Source organism: Bombina bombina, chromosome 4 (genome assembly GCF_027579735.1).
Source record: "Bombina bombina isolate aBomBom1 chromosome 4, aBomBom1.pri, whole genome shotgun sequence".
In the NCBI taxonomy this organism is placed as follows: Eukaryota; Metazoa; Chordata; class Amphibia; order Anura; family Bombinatoridae; genus Bombina; species Bombina bombina.
Window position 1 is genome coordinate 823,024,507 of NC_069502.1, and position 5,309 is coordinate 823,029,815.

Consider the following 5,309-nt stretch of genomic DNA (forward strand, 5'->3'; position numbering starts at 1 on the left):
CATCTGGCCCTCTGTGTATTTCCTACCTTCTGTCTGTGTCTCTGCATGTTCTCAGTAACATTATCCCCCAACAGCAGCATTCACCAGCTGAGAGGAGAGGTGAGCACTGCTGGGGAATGTATCAGAGGCAGGTGACAGTGACTCCCTTTACTGACGCATCTGGCCCTGTGTGTATTTAATACCTTCTGTCTGTGTCTCTGCATGTTCTCAGTAACATTATCCCCCAACAGCAGCATTCACCAGCTGAGAGGAGAGGTAAGCACTGCTGGGGAATGTAACATTATACATAGTGATGCCCTTTACTGATGCATCTGGCCCTGTGTGTGTATTTCCTACCTTCTGTCTGTGTCTCTTCATGCTCTCAGTAACATTACCCTGGCTCTGTCAGTAAAAGTGTGTGACAGAACCAGTACCTGAATAAAGCAGTTTTTATTGGAACCTGTGCTACTACTTTTTGTATTTTCTGTTATTACTGGGGTTTCTGCAGGGATCCTGTAGTCTGCACACAGAGATTGAGGGCACATGTGCTGACCATATTTATGTATCTGGAGAACCAGTCCCTGTCTCAGTGCTAAGGCTCTGATATTCAAAGGTTCTCCAGCTTGGAAAGAAATTGCAGATCACACTTTACATGGGCTGAACTCACTGAATAGTCAAAAGAAAAAGGTCAGAACTCTCCAGCACTGCAAGATCTTTTTAATTTTTATATATTGCTCATATCAATTTTTCTTTGTTCTCTTGGTATCTTTATTTGAAAAGAAGGAATGTAAGTTTAAGAGCCCCCCATTTTTGGTTCAGAACCTGGGTAGTGCTTGATGATTGGTGACTAAATGTAGCCATCAAACAGCAAGCGCTACCCAGGATGCTGAAGCAAAAATTGGCAGCTCCTAAGCTTTCAGTCCTGCCTTTTCAAAAAAGACACTAAGAGAACGAAGGAAAATTGATAATAGGACTAAATTAGAAAGTTGCTTAAAATTGCATGCTCCATCTGGATCATATCCCTTTAAGCTTTTCACTTTCTAATTTATATTTTAATACATTTAGATTTAGCTCTAGCAATGATTTTACACATTCTAATTATGTTTTGAATATATATAATCCTGATTATAGGCCGCACCCTTAAAGTTTGGTGCCATTTTAAAGAAATTAAATTTTTAACACATTACTGCCTTTCATACACATTACTTCCTCCTCTTAACCCACTCAGCCTCCTTCCCTCACACAGTGCCCACTACTCACCCTATTAACTACCTACCTCACACAAGCCTCCCCTCAGCCCTCCACACCCTCTTAGCCCCCTTCTTCTTAAAACAACCCCTGTTAAAGTATCTCTCACGCTGTGTCAATGGTGATATTCTCTTTAGTGACCGGTTAACAGGCAAATGTGCCCAGATAGCCCAGCTATTTCAAGGTAACAACTGTGTAACAGGTCCTGTTCTCTTACCTTCCCCTTTAACGGTTCATCATCACACACAACGATTAGGGAAAACAGGATAAGTGACAGTTGTCCCTCTAGCTGCTAGCTGTACCTCCAACAGGTTCTCACCAGCATCACTTTCTCTAGGGACCTCTGCGGTTAACGTCTCAGAGTTGTCAGACCCGCTGTGATATCACTGACTCTCTGGTCGGCAAACACTCCCACAGTATAGCTCCCAAACCACAATGAAAGTAGGGGGAGTTCACTCCCAAGCGTTGTGCTGGCATGGTGGCTCAGAGTCTGGCTGTGTCCCAGATCTGGGCTCTTGCTCTCCTGCTTAAACTCGCTGCTCCTGAGTGCAGCTTTGAGTGTGGGGTCATGCAGATTGTCACTGCAGGAGCTTCGGTTGATGGTGGCGGCGGCCAGCGGTGTCTCCAGGAAGCCCAGTGTAACAGTCCGACTCTGATGACATCATCAAACTGCTGCAATTGATTGTGGTTATCATGGATACCATGTCAACGCTGTTAGAGAGAGTGGGTCATAACCGTCAACAGTAGCGATCCAGTACTGATGTTATTGCAGATCCGTGAGGCACAAATTCTCCCTGAAACAAAAACAGCGCTTCCGTCCAACACAGACAATTCAAGGTACTTACCTATACCAGTATTTTTATGGTATTTTGTGCAACATCCCGATTATAGACCGCATCCCTAGTTTAAAGACTTGCATTTGGGGAAAAGTGCGGCCTATACTCGGGACAATACGATATATATATATATATAAGATCTAAAGACCGCTGCTTCATGAATACGATCGGGTTGATTGGCATCCCTTGCTAGCGGCCACAAGAACTGCTGGTGCAATGATAAATGCCGACAGCGTATGATGTCGACATTTATCGATGTGCGGCGGACACGGTTCGCTATAGCGGATTATGTCCATCTGCACAATGATAAATGGACCTATATGTATGTATGTATGTATGTATGTATGTATGTATGTATATATATATATATATATATATATATATGTTCCTCGTTTGCAAGAAGGCACTCACTGGTCTTTAGAGAAAACAATTTTTTAATTCATATCAAAAAGCAAATACATCCATAACGTTTCGATGTCGTTATGACATCTTTATCAAATGTTCTGCCAGTATCCATATCATAGAACAATCATGTCCCCAAAGTAGAAAAAATCGCTAACATAATACCTCTAATACCCATCTTATATAAACACATCTCTAAATCTTCCCGCTCTGCAAATCACCAACCTCACCTCTGACGTCATCAAGCGTGAGCGTGAAGCGTCATTCGGATCCGATTGGCTACATATTTCCATGGCAACCGTGTATACACAGTCCACAGTGCGTCTTACACATCCGCCCCCACTGATGTCATCGCGCAACAGCGTGATTTCAACATATCAGTATTGGCTGGTCAGCTACCGGTTGTCATGGGAACATTCAACACAAAAACAAAACATGCCGTATAAGTCCTAGATTAAAAGCGCATGTGTGTGAATGGGCATCGATCAATACTCCAGCTTTAAAACAAAAGCACGATCTATGTGAAGCACAACAGTGCTCTTCAAATACAGACCCATCAAATTATTTGACATTGATCGATACCACTTCAACACATAACACTCCAGACAAAAGGACAATATTTACAGTGAAATAAAAACAACATAGCTGTTTAGCAGATACATCCTATGCTAACAATTTGCAATTCCTATATGACATTATTAACACTTTATTATCTTATTCATAATCCTTAGTATGTACACTTTGCTCTATTGCTATATACAGTTGTCATACATTAGTTACCACCTTCCTTCATGCCTTTTAGAATAGATAGAAACCAGTGTGTACCCACTAGAATGAAAATTCATGTAGGATCCTGGAACTTATTCTCACATATTGGAGTGGTAAATTGGAATATATGTCCATGGTCAGTCTATGGGTTATTTAGTGTAAAACGGTCCAAAGTCCAGATAGGTGTTCAATCCCTTGGGTATAACAGTATCCAGCATATGAATCCATTTAGTCTCCCTCTGAAGCAGTCGGTTTGCTCTATTACCACCCCTAGATAGTGGTGGGATGTGGTCAATAACCATCGTTTTCATGCTAGAAACACTATGTCTGTGTTGCACAAAATGGCGTGCTACTGGCTGGTCTGAATCGCCTGATTTTAAGGCTTCTCGGATGGCACACCGATGATTTGCCATCCTATCCCTGAAGCTTGTGACGGTTTTTCTGATATATACCAGGGAACATGGGCAAATCAACATGTAAATAACATGTGTGCTGGTACAGGTAAGTCGATGGCGAATAGTGTAGCGCTTGTTCGTATGGGGATGTTGAAAGGTCTTCCCTTTTATCATGCCGTTGCATGTCGTACAACCACCACAGGTAAAACAGCCTTTACTTGAGGGCTTCAGCCATGTATCCTTCTGGTAACAGCTGACTGGATCAGTTTTCACCAGTAAATCACGTAAATTGTCAGCCCGCCTATGCACCATACATGGTGGCCTGGTACCATAAAAAGGGAGCGTCATATCGGTTTCCAGAATCGACCAGTGTTGACGTACAGATCTAGATAGTTCCCCACTCATTGGAGTGTAAGTGCTGATAAAATTCTGTTGTGTTGTGGTAATATCTTTTGGTTTATTTGCATGTGTGGCTGTGCCATCCAATAGCTCCATTCTTACACCATGGACCATTTTACCATCATAACCCCTCTTTATCAACTTTATTTCCATCTCATCGAGTTGTCTCAACATAGTGGGTACATCACTGTTGTTGCGGATGACCCTAGTGAGTTGTGATTTCACTAACCCTGTTTTTTGGTGTCTCGGGTGAAAGCTATTTGCTTCCAACAAAGAATTACGGTCCGTTTCTTTGGTATATAATGATGTACCAAAGACATATTGCTCATCATTCTGTACCTTAATAATATTAAGGTCCAAAAAATGCACCTCAGTCTCACTGTACTCAAGTTTAAATCTGATGGGACAGTCCATGGAGTTCAAACATGACACCCATTGCTTCAATTCAATTGCATCACCTCTCCACACCAGGAACACGTCATCAATATAAAGTACATAGTACCTGATGCGGGGATGAGGCTTCATGGCTTGTTGTTCGTACCATGCCATGTACAAATTAGCATATGAGGGTGCCATGTTTGAACCCATGGCTGTCCCAGAGATTTGTAAGTAATAGTCACGTTCAAACTTGAAGTAGTTCTTGTCAAGGCACAACATAACCAATTCACACAAAAATTCCACAGGTGGGCCCTCATATAGAGGATTGTCAGTCACCATGGACCTGACAGCCCCCCCCCCCTCATGAGGGATGGAGGTGTAAAGGCTGTCAACATCCATGGTGACCAACAAGTCATCAGCACATAAATCAGTGTAACTCCTAAGGGTTTGTATCAGACTTGCTGAATCCTGTAGGTATGCAGAATGCTTTTAACCACAGGTTGTAGATGGAAGTCAATAAACATAGACTGGATAACAAAGAATCTCTGGCAGACACAATTGGTCTGCCAGGAGGATTTTCAAGAGTCTTGTGTACCTTTGGCAACAAGTATAGCACTGGAATTTTTGGATAATCAGTTATTAAGAAATCAGCTTCATGCTCAGATAATATCCCTGACTCCAAACCCATACGTATCTGCTGATCAATGATTTTTTTTATATATACCTGTGGGGTTACCCTTAAGTTTCAGATATACTCCAGTGTCTGAGAGTTGACGCAGAGCTTCCGCTCTGTAGTCTATATAATCTTGTATGACTATAGAGCCACCTTTGTCCGCAGGGCGGATAATGATTGAATTATCATCACTCAAGGACTTAATAGCTAGCCTCTCATCAGCATTTAGGT